The sequence below is a fragment of the Artibeus jamaicensis genome, unplaced genomic scaffold (genome assembly GCF_021234435.1).
Source record: "Artibeus jamaicensis isolate MK-2021 breed Jamaican fruit bat unplaced genomic scaffold, CSHL_Jam_final contig_391, whole genome shotgun sequence".
Classification (NCBI taxonomy): domain Eukaryota; kingdom Metazoa; phylum Chordata; class Mammalia; order Chiroptera; family Phyllostomidae; genus Artibeus; species Artibeus jamaicensis.
Window position 1 is genome coordinate 13,704,723 of NW_026521814.1, and position 12,007 is coordinate 13,716,729.

Genomic DNA, 12,007 nt, shown 5'->3' on the forward strand with positions numbered 1-12,007 from the left:
CTATAGAACAGTTTCTGTCTTGTATTGAAATGAATGCTTCATTATTCTGTCTCCTCTACCAGTCCACAAGAACCCAATGGCAGGGTCCCAAAGGACACGCGCCTCTCCCAGGGAACAACATTCGGCTTTGCATTGAGGATCTTGGGTTGAGCTGCTTCCTCCCTCTCTCCCCCTCCCCTGTCTCTCCCCCCTCTAGTCCTCTCTCTCTACACCTCATTCTCTCCTCCCCCCTCACACACACAGTCCCTCCCCTTCTTCCCCCTCACTCTTGCACAGGCTTTGTTTTGGGGTTTCCCGCCCACGCTGTCTGCTCCCTCCGCGTGTCTGCCCGCATCCCCTGAGCACGCAGGGGCATCCCAGCGCTGCTGTGGTCTGGTGGGGCAGGACTGCTTTTGGGGCCCGCAGGGGCTTTTCCGTCAAAGGCGGGACAATTGGGATGAGGCCGAGGCGTACAGGCCCAGACAATGGTAATACCCATCGAAAGACCATGTGATTCAGATGGCCAGAGATGCCCGTTATTCCTGCTGCAAAGGGAATGAATGACTCGTCTTGCGGTTCCCAACAGCTCCCCACCCTCTGCCAGCTCCGAGCACCCAGACAAAGGCCGCCGGCGGCTGGGACCGCTCTCCGCCGCAGCGCGCGCCCCCTAGCGGTGGCTCCTCAGACAGCGACCAGGGCGAAAGGCTCCGCCGCTGAGGGCTTTCCAGGCCTTCCTCCAAGCACGCAGTTTTGCGATGCAGCAGCCAGTCCCGCGGCGCGGCGTTTCCTCTCTCTGACCCTCCAAGACTATGCCCACTTTAGTCTGAAAAGAAGCCATTCATAAGACCAGATATTTCCCTCAATGAAACAAAGAAGCAAGTGATTCTTCCCTCCACTTATAGGGTGAGAAGGGGTTCAGAGTTCACATCCTTGGGTTGGGACACATGATGGAGGGTTACTTTGTCCATTATTTGCTCCAGCTGGAAGCAGTGACTCAAAGAAAATCCCGTAAGAAAACTTGTCTGGAAATGTGGATGAATCTACTGGATTTGGGGATGTATCCCGATTGCCAGAGCAGATTGTGACAGCCACACACGGACAAAACGAATCTGTGAGGTTGTAATAAAAACAAAGACAAAAAGCTACCATCCAGTAGCCAGCATGGAACTGCTGACCACTGTTGTAACTCAACTGTGGAGTTTTCTTCTGAGTAGTAAAGGGATGTCTCAGGGAGGATTCAGAAAGCCGTCTAAGCCAAATGTGGGCCGGTGTCTGGGGGTGTCTGATGTGCTCCGAGGAACCACAAGCAGAAGAAGAACAGAGCCTCCATCCCAGGGGTTCTGGCTTGTGAAAATGAGTCAACTTGTTTGGGGGAGTGAACTTGAAAGTGTGCAGCCCAGATGTAAAGTTTAAGATCCTGACACAGCTGTGCCTCCAAGTTGCCTTTGGACTGAGTGGGCCACGCCCACAGCTGCAGCCAGGCAGTGCTATGTGAACCCCCCCAGGGCCACTGCTGGGAAAAGAACGGTTTATTACACAAAGTGAAACAAAATGCCAGCTCATCTTCACAGTTTCATGGTCTGCCTTTGGGAAGCAAAAAGGAGCCTCAGTATTCACCCTTGTGCACCCAATCTGGGGGCCCGTCTGGGAAGATCCTGGAAGTGCTCTGTGATGTCGTTAACTCACTGTCTCCCCACCACCTAGCACTGAACATGACCAGCCATGGCCTCTCTTCTGGGGAAATGGGGAGAATGACTTTTGCCATTTATCTCATGGGAATGCTATATGTAACATGCTTTGTCAACGAGGCCAGATTCAAATGACATGCTCAGTATATTATAATCACTTTTCAAATAAAAATAGCTGAGGCTGGGCCAATTATTGGTCCTCATGTTAACTCTAGGAAGCTCGTTCAACTGGATTCCTGGTTTCCAAGAGCAGGCTTCAAGGGGAAAAAAGTGTTCCTGAAAGGCTTTATAAAAATTGGAAATTGGAGGCAAACATCGAAGTCTTTGTACTCTAAATAAAATGCAGACAAGAGACAGAAACTTGTTGTCAAATGAAGCATTAAAGCAATTGGACTGAAGATAAAAATTTTCCTCCCTGTAATATTTAGCATCTAAGCTAAATGCTGTTTATTTAGTGTTAAGAGGAAAACAGCCCCCTGTCTCTTGTCTTTTTCACCCCTACTATACTGAATTAGAGTCTTTGAATCTGGAAAAACAACTAGTTTGTCTTAGTCTATAAAGGAAAACCCAGACTGTGAGTGGGTATGAGAGGGTTTCTATGGTACTCAGGCCTCTGAAAGAAGCGTGAACTCAGTTGATCAACCAGATGTTTTGTCTACATAATACTGAGCATTAGTGTGTTTCCCCATATATGTGGATACTTGGTGTCATATAGATGAAACACTTAAGTGGATAATTGAGTTTTTTTCCTTTATGTTCAGATATTTATGATACACAGGAACAGCTGAAGAAGCATTTAGTTCAAAGTTCAAAGGGAGGAAACAGAGAAACAGGAGACAAGAGAAGTAAATAGCAGCCAGGATGAGGATTCCCACCAGCCCCTGTGGGGTCACAGCCCTCTGGCGGCACAGGCAGAGGGCACCTTTGAGTGAGGAAAAAGGGCAAGACTTCCTGATGACATCACCCGGGTGTGTGACTCGGCCACCAGCGCTTGTACTAGATTTCAGGCTTCTTTCCTCTGCGCGAAGCTTCTGGGCAGTGCGCTGGCTGTACAGCTGTGCGCGCAGGGCCCAGGCGGGTACCAACAGGAGCGGGAGAAAGGTTTAGTCACGAGGTGGAGGGGTTGTGAAGAAGGAGGGAGAGAGCTCTGCTTGGCCCGCAGGCTTCCGCCAGGAACGGCACGATCCAGTGGGCTCCCGTGCTAACGGCACTGCTCAGCCCAGCCGGGAAAATATTTGCCTCTTTGTTTTTGGCCTGTGTAAGTGCCACTTCTTCCTTTTTTAACTTATTTACTCGTTTGTTATTTTTAGGCTCAGAAAGGGCTCACTATTCATTCTGGTCTTGTATTTACTGCCTTTTCTGTTTGCTGCTGTGTTTGTCAAGTTTTCGCTTCCCTGGAATTTTAACTCCCCGGCTCCCCGCACCCCAGTCCCCCTCTCCATAACACAAATGCCTTCAAAAACGCCTTTGCCAGTTTCATTAGCGGGCGAGTTTATTTGACTGATGAATTGATGTGGCTTCTTGGCATGAAGATGTTCCTCCTCTCCCAGCTCCGTATGGAACAGAACGGACTCATGTGGGGGTGACGCCGGCTTTGATGCTGCAGACACTTTGTTTGATGCGGAAGGGCCAGCCATTCGGCTGTGATTCTCTGGTCCCCAGGGAGACAGTTTTTCACTTCTGTTGGAGAAGTGGGGGTGGGGTGGGGGGCGGGGGGGGCTGGGGAACGGTGGCGAGTAAGAGGAGAGAGCCATGTGGAAAGTGATAGCGGAGAAACAACATAGCTAAGGATTTAATGTTTATATTTTATTGGACTGATTTTGAAATAGTCATTGTTCACACCCTGGACCCAGGAGGGAAGGAGACCTTGACTTTCTGCCATCAGTAGTAAGGCGTTGTGAATTAGTGCAGCCAGATGAAAATTTCCAACGCCTCTTGCCAAAGAATTAAGCTGAAATTAGTGCACAGTTGGTAACAATTTCATTTCTGGTTTCACTTTAATCAGTGAGGATTAATGGTTAAAATTTTTATTTCTAATCTTGTGTTAGCCTGACTAACAAAAGCTGTTACTTTCTGGAAAACTGTTAAATGAAGAGGGATTTATAAGCTCTCTGAGAGAATAAAAGCTGAAGTGCTAAGGCCCACTTTTCAGACCATAAAATTTTCAAATTCCCCTAACAGTCCCTCACATACTGCGGTGAGAGCCACTGTGGCTGGGCTCAGCCATGGGTATTGAGGGACAGAGGTGGCGGGAAAACTCGAGTGCATTTTTAGTGGCTTCAGAACTCTAGATGAAATGCAATAATCATCCTGGGGAAAATCAGTATTACAGAACAGAGTAGGAAGTAGGATTTGAATTTTGAATAAAGCATTGTCTAGCTAATATACATATATTTTATCCTTTTCCTGTTGCCACCTCAGCTAGACCGTTCTATAAGTCTCCCATGCCAATCGGTCCACAGGAAAACCATAAAATTGAAGTCTGTCTCCACTCTATCAGGGTTTCCCTGTGCATCCTCTGAACAATTTCTCATTGACTTCTTCCTCTAAAGACCTTCACTGAAGACCCTTGTCCTTGGGGACCACACCCTGCTCCAGACCTCACCTGTCTCATCACTCCACCTTCCACCCAAACCAGGTGTAACTGTAAACCTTTATGTGCTCACTTCTTGCCTCGCCGTTTGAAGTGTCTGGAGGGCAGAGCTGTGGCCCCTCTTCCAGCTTGTCCCCCTGTGGCCCACATAGCTGTGTGTGCAGAAGGGGTGCTCAAGTCAAGGGTTGAGGTCGTGCAATGGTGGGATGTTGGGGAGGAGATCTGAGCATCGCATGAGTAGGGGGACCAGATAATCTTTAATGTCCCTTTCACTCCCCAGTTTGATTTTACAGCCTCCCTGGAAGGGGCAACTGGTGTCCTCACCCCTTTTCTCTGGTTATATCAAAAACAAATATGAGCCTTTTCTCCAAGGTTTTATTATCTTCTAATCAATACAATCCTCAGTGACTGGGTTTTCCCCAAAGATTATAGTGCAAAATGAATGCCTCTTTCAGCAATGGGTTGGCCAATAGGAATACACTTGCCAATGCTTAGATGCAAGAACCATCAATACTCACAATTCTTGTTTTTTCTTAGAGATATTAATTCTAAGTTTCCCCTTATTAAAGTGACTTCAATACCTGTTAACTTGAGGGGCTCCCTCAACCTCCCATGAATTAACAGCAATTCATGCATTTACATGGTGTCACAGAAACTTGAAACACTATGCTCCTAGCTCATGGTGGCCTTACTCTTTACAATGAGTCTCCTGTTGAAGGAGGTGCCATTCAGCGCTGCCAGGCAGCGTTGACTGTGTGGGTTTCCTTCCTCTCACCCTCAAGCCAGACACTGGGCATGCTGCCAGCTCTCAAGGTCAGGGTTCTTACCATCTGTCTACTACAAGGTCTCCACGTGGGAGTGGGGCACAGGTCTTCATTACCTGAGGAACTCGTCATGCCCTCAGTTTTCCATCTTGCTTTGGAGAGACCCTTTTGGGCCTTGTCCATCTCCTCTAACCCTTGGGGCTCTTCTCCATCTTGGACAATCTAACTTATCTTCTCTATGATCCTTGGCTTAAAAAAAAGTCTGTCTTTCCTTTCCAGGGAGAAGAGAAGCCTCTGTATTATTTTTTAATTCTTATAGCAGAGAAAAAGACACAACCATATGCACTTGTAGTAGATGAGGAAAAATTGGGTAGATTAGTGAAAGTCTTCATTTCTATGGCCAATCATCTATCATCTCCGTCTGTGTCTGCAGCTCTATATCATCTTAGGTTGATTCAGCGAAGCACTATAACTTGTTTGAAAAATGCTGTTCCAGTCGCCGTGTGCGGTGCTACCAGACATGTGTCAGCTGAGGCTGCATGTTGTGTGTGCAGCAGGGGCTTGGCTGCTGGGGCTCAGCACCAAAGCGAGGTGTGTTGTCCTTACGTGATGAGAACTCCGAGGGTGGACCGTTTAGGGCCGGCCCTTCGCTCCATGTCCCACTCATGTTCTCTCTTCTCATGCTGAGTGTGTTCCTTTCCTCCATCTGATTTCAAGTTGGCTGCTTCCAGGAAGGAAAAAGGGAGATGAGCAAACACTATCTCTTTTCATGAAGCTTCGTCTTTTTATTTAGGAATAGGAGTCTTTCCCGAGGACCTTGCCTGTATCTATGACCAGAGCCATGCCGCATGGCCACCCTGGGGGTGTGGGAAGTTGGGAAGGCGTGTTAATTTTCCAGCCCTTTTCGTAGAGGGCAGAGGAGATGGACAAAGTGAGAGTGGGTGTTGAGCGAGCCACTCTACAGCACCTGTCAACATGCATGCTTTGTTCTACATTACTTTTTTTTAAAAAGGAAAGAAAATAAAAAAAATTATGATTAGTATCTGTGTGTGTGATTGTGACTAAAGAGACAAATGTCTCCCCAAAGATTACAGTTGTTGCCACCTCGGAATTAAAAGTTTACACATAGAGAATGACAGCAGGAGCTAGGCCATAGCTGAATAAGAGATAGTCTGGGAGGGCCCTCCAGGGAAGATGGTCACGGCCAAAGCCGGTTTTTGCAGAGGTGGGAGAGAGCGGACCTCTAAGCTGCGGTGCCTAACAGATAGCCCTGGGCCTCACAGTGGGGGCAGGGGGTGGGGAGGTGCCTCTGGGAGAAAGAAGGGGGAGCTCTGGGTCATGGGTGCACCCTGGAATCAATGGCGACGCTGTATTTTTTAAAATACTGAGAATAACATTGACTTCTGGGACTCATCCCCCAGAGATTCTGATTTAATTGATATAGCATACTGTCTGGGTATTAGGATATTTCAAAGCTCTCCACCTAAGGTTCCGCTGCAGAAGCAGGGCTGAAGCTACGTGACGTTACTCTGAAACGCACCGCTTACACTGCGCCCCTCGGCGGGCCTGGGTCTGCTGTAAGGGCCGGCCCAGCTGAACGCGTCTGCGGGGTCCCCGGTGGGCGGCACCTGCCGCGTGAGCCTGTTGGGCATCGGCTTGCGTCCCCCTCGTTGGAAGCCTCTGGGGAAACGCTTCCAGGTCTCAGTTTCAGGAAGTGTGATTCTCCTGAACATTTGGTTTCTCTTGGTCTTGTTGACATGCTGAATTTTATAAATGTCTGTTTCTCTTTTTATTTTGGCTCCTAGGAAGCTGAGGAGCAACTCTGTGTCACCATATGGTCTGCATTCCTCTCTGCTAATATCACTCCTTGGGGTTAGTAATTTTGTTTCTTATTTACACTTTCTCCATTAAAAAGTCCCTTCCTCTTATATTTCTGGAAGCCATCTCCCATCCTGGGCAGAATGAGGCAGAGGATTAAAATAAAATAAGGAAGAAATAAAAATATAAATAAATGCCTAAAACCCTCCCATCAGCCAAGCAAAACCTTTTATCCTTCTATTTGCAATTCCTCTAAAGTTTGAATTTTTTTAATTTTATTACATGTTTTCTCTTCAGGATTGCCCTTGGATTTATCTGGTTTTACCTGCATAGAAACATTCTCATTTGGAACTTGGGTGGTAGTATCCCCAAGAGTAATTTGTTTCTGGGTCTTCACCCTCCCCAGAAGCCCTCCTGAGGGCGTTTGCTTTTGGAATTTAAAGAATTAAAATTTAGGGAATTAGATATTCAGTTTACACTAACAGAGCTGTTCAGCGGGTAGTGTCATCGATATCGTTGGAGAATGGCTGGAGTTGTATTTTTGCGCCCTGCAGTTTCTTCCTGGGTTTATCGTTTCAAGGAGCTATTTTTAATTAAAAGGGAGGAGCAGCTGCAGCAGCAGTTTGCCGTGAGGCGAAGAACCAGAGAGCAGTCCTCTTTCCATTTCGTTTCATGGCACAAAGACAGCACTTGAGCGTTGACTTGCACTGCTGTCCTGTATCCGTCATTGTTTACCAGACGTGCTGTAGAGAGCTGCAACCCATTTGTAAGTCGCTGCTTTTGCACACAAGAGCCTAATGTCTTGCAAAGTGTTTCTTAGTTGCCTATTATCGTAAAAGTTAAGAACTCTCACAGAGATATTAGGAATCATAATAATACAATATTTATAAGGCAAACTACTAGGTGATATCTAGTGATGGAAAAATAGCTGGCAAGCACTTTCGAAATAAGTTTGCTATTGGTCGTCCACTGCTAACTCACGCAGAGTTAGAAGCAAGTCAGATGTCCAGGATTACTTTCTAAGCACCTGCTGTGCATCTTTGGGTAACACACTTAACCTTTCTGGATTCTAGTGCTCGAGGAAGACAGTGAAAACGACACGAGCATTTTGAGATTCACCTAAGGAGGCAGGATTCGAGCTCATAGTTTGGTATTCTGAGTTAAAAGAGATGATTGGGAACAGATGCCAGATTCTTCTGCTGTTGAATGTGAATCTGGCCCAGGGGTTAGGTGGCCTTCCTTGAGCAGCCTGCGGGATCCCCTCTGTCTCTTACTTCTTTTTCAAAGCATTGGCAAGTAAGAAAGGACAGATCTGACAGAGGGAGGCATGGATTCCATCTTCTTCCCTTTCTACTTTCCCACCTCTCAACGATTGCCATTATATATATTTTTTCCCTGGGGAGGGAGGGCCTTCAGGGTAGAAAATTTGGTTCCTGTGCCCTCCTCCCTTCCCCCCTTTTTTTTTTAACCATAGAAGACTCTGGAAAGAATAAATTCACAATAGTGAACTTTGGTCTTCAAGGTGTAAGCTTGTGCTATGAAAATGGTAGAAGTCTCCGAAGTGTAGCATTGACTGTGCCTTTGTGTGAATCAGAGCCCTGGCTCTCAGAGCAGGACTGTGTTTGCAGCATTTTGCCCACCCCTGCTTGCCTTGCTGGGGAGCAGCAATATTTGTTCGGAGTTGTGCTGCTTCCCATGCCTGAGAGCACTGTCAAGAGAAAAATGGTAACTGTTACACTGAAGTTACTGCATTTTTGTGACGCCAGCCAAATGACTTGTGGCAGAATCAAAATTAAGAAGGGCGTCAGAGATCCCACCCAGCTGCAAATAAGATTTTCCAATTGCAGTGTGGTGTCCCAGTACTAATTTGGCAGCCAATCTCTGTGAGATCTTTCCATTGCACTTTTGTCCGTTACAATTTCCCCCCATTGTGTATCAAGAGAACACGGGCAGACATCAACGTAAGTAAAAGAACTCCTCTACTCAGGCTCTGCCCTCTCATCTCTCATCTTGCCCAGCGCTGCAGCCTTCTGGGTTTAACACATTAAAGAATCCATGAGACTCATAGTTTCCAGTGAGTTTGCCTGGACAGACTCATGTGCAGAGACCACCCCTTGCCTCTTCCCCCTTCTCCCTGCTGGGTTAACTCTGTCTTGGGACACATGCTACTCTGCTAGTCACCAAGACACGCCCCAACACTCAGACAAGCTAAGCCTCCTTCTGGACACATAGAGCCAGCAGAAAACATGCTGTGTACAGGGTGAGGTTGGAAGAACTTCAGGGTGTTGAAAGCACACAGGGTGTGCTCTGGAAGAACTTCAGGGTGCGGGTCAGTTACCTAAGAGAGGGGAATGACACCACAGCTGGACGCAGTCCGATGATTTCTCTGGCGCAGACGTTTGCACAGGGTGCTGCCTAGATGAGAAATGAGAGTAGCGGCAACCAATGGACGCATCCGGAAGTCTACAGTCTCTTTTAATTTTGCTTGCAAACCTTGGAGATTTTTAGGTGTGAAGATACATCCTTTCCATGGCTGACAATGACCCAGTCACCAATGTCACTGGAACATCTGAACCTATTTCCTGAGCACCAGTGCATAGTAGTCACGCATGTGGGCTCGAAGCCAGATGTCCTAAATGTGGGCCCTGGAACTGGGAGGTGTGGCGTGAGAGCGAGGGAGGGTTGGACCCCTGAAGAAAAATGGAGGTGCCCCCGAGAGGGAGGAGCGGCAGTTCTGCAGGAAGTTCGACCTCTCTCCCCCAAGTTAGGGCTGCAGATGTGACCACATTACAGAGCCTCTGTACACTTCAACCTCTGAACAGGGTTGATAGTATCATTCGATGTGCGTTCCTGGGAGGCCTCAATGAGATTAAACAGTAAAAATGAATGTAAGGTGTCCGGGACATAACAAGCTCTCAGGAAAAGGGAATTAAAAAACAAATTAGATCTAGCCCTGGCTGGTGTGGCTCAGTGGATTGAGCGATGGTCTGTGAACCCAAGGGTCACAGGTCTGATTCCCTGTCAGGCCACATACTTGAGTTGCAGGCCAGGTCCCCAGTAGGCGGTGTGTGAGAGGCAATCACTCACTGATGTTTCTCTCCCTCTCTTTCTCCTTCCCTTCCCCTCTTTCTAAAAATAAATAAATAAAAATCTTTAAAAAAACTAGATCTAGCTTCTCTTTTGCTCTCCTTCATATTAGACATTTTCTAAGGTTCTTTGGACTTGGTTACCATTTTCATCATTCCCTTAGCTCCTAAGTTTTTCTAAACTCAACATAAAGAAAGTATTCTAGCTCTGAATCTGGCCTTCTGCCTCTGCCAGGAATGAAACGATTTCTTGTATGTCTCGATTGTTATGGTCAGGATTGTTATTAATTTTCCACCTAAAGAAAGTACATCTATAATGAGTTAGTTTCTGCGTCTCATTGCCACATTTCTAAATCGAAGCCCTAAAATGTACAACTCAGCCGGGCTGATGAAGCAGTTCAGTTTGTGTAGCTTATGCAAAAAAAAAAAAAAAAAAAAATGTTCCCTGTGACCTCCCTAGCAATCCATGAGGGCTGAACTTATGCTCGGATAGTTACATCTGGTTCTGAGTTTAACAAACGGGTCAGCAGGGAAAGGGGGAGTGAAAAAGCGGCCCGGCCTCCGCATCCCCCATTTTTCCCCAGTGTGAAGTCATTTGCCTTTCTTTCTAGCCCATTCCAAGTCTTCAGAAGTTGGGCCAGGCAGATGGTGAGGTTACAGCTTGGGCAGAATGTGTTCTAATGTTATCAGCTTTAAAGGAGCACATGGAACAGCGAGGAAAGATGGTTTGTGGTATTTTTGTTTATTAAATTTGATGGTTGGATTATGACATTTGTATTTATTAAATGTACAGAATCTCATCCATCACTGTTGACAGTCAGGACACGTCCTCTGTGGTTGGCACAACTGTCTCTCCCTGCGAAGAGCTCTGTTATTCTTATCTGGGAGCCTAAGAAGGGGCGGGGCAAAAACGAAGATCCCGCCTTCAGTGCTGCCACCCCCGGAGAAAAGGGAGCAGAGATAAGCCTCACTGGGTTTGATTCTGTCCTGTTAGGAAGCGCGTTCCTCTTCCTCCTGTGGGTTGTGAGCCGGGTGGGCAGCGCTGTGGGGGGTGCTCAGCGGGGTGGGAGCGGGACAGCCAGTGAACCCAGTGCAGGCAAAACGTGGAGAAAGAGGTCTCTCAGTTTTGCCCCATTAAAATCCTGGCATCGGCCATGGTTGAAATAGTCTCACGATGGCTTTGTCTGGTGGCTGGAGCACGGCAGCTGGGCGTCTTCAGTCACTCTGGACTTTATTACCTATCCGATGTGGGCCTCATGGCTATTTTACTAGAGCACCAGGTGAGCCGATGAAAGAACGGCACTCGGACTGTCTTCCGGGGACTCCGGTCCAGCAGGCACGGCTTAGGGAGGAGGGGGCCACACTGCCGCCCCCACCGTGAAGGTTCTCAGCAGGTCTTAAGGTGAAAGAGATGGTGCGCTTGCTTAAGGTACGGAGCTTTTCCAGAGCGTAACCTAAAGATGTTTTTACAGCCAATGTGCAAATGAACGAGACGCATGGATTCCATCTGTCCAGCCACATACGACCCCCAAAATAAAAGGTTCATTTAAATTTGAGCAAACCCGGTGCATTTGGAAACCAGTTAACCCAACATATTGCCTGGGTAGCCTGGAAACCCTTGAATTGGAAGAAGTATTTAAGATAGTAATCCGGATTAGGTCCTTTTCCTTCCCCTGTCACACCTCCATGGTCTCCCTTTTCAGACCAGTGTTGGGTCCTGACTCTAGTCCTTAGCGCCTGGCTGGCATTTTCTAAAGCGGCAGCCCAGGCGCGATTGCTGTCTAAAAAGATTTCAAGCAGTGTCAAGCATTTATATAGGCATCACACAAATTTTGACTAAATTTTGACAAATTTTGACACCTTTTGACTAAAAGGTGTTACACTTTTTAGGTTGACTTAGGACTTGGAAAATAGTTTACAGGGGTACTGTACACTACCCTCATTCTTGTTAAATTGGGGAAATAATTGTTCGTGAGTACTATGTTGTTAAGTGAGCATTGTTTAGGTAGAGCTCAGTTTATGTATTATGAGGGCTGTTAAACAAAGATAAATGGTAGTTTATCTCTAGAGAGCTTAAAC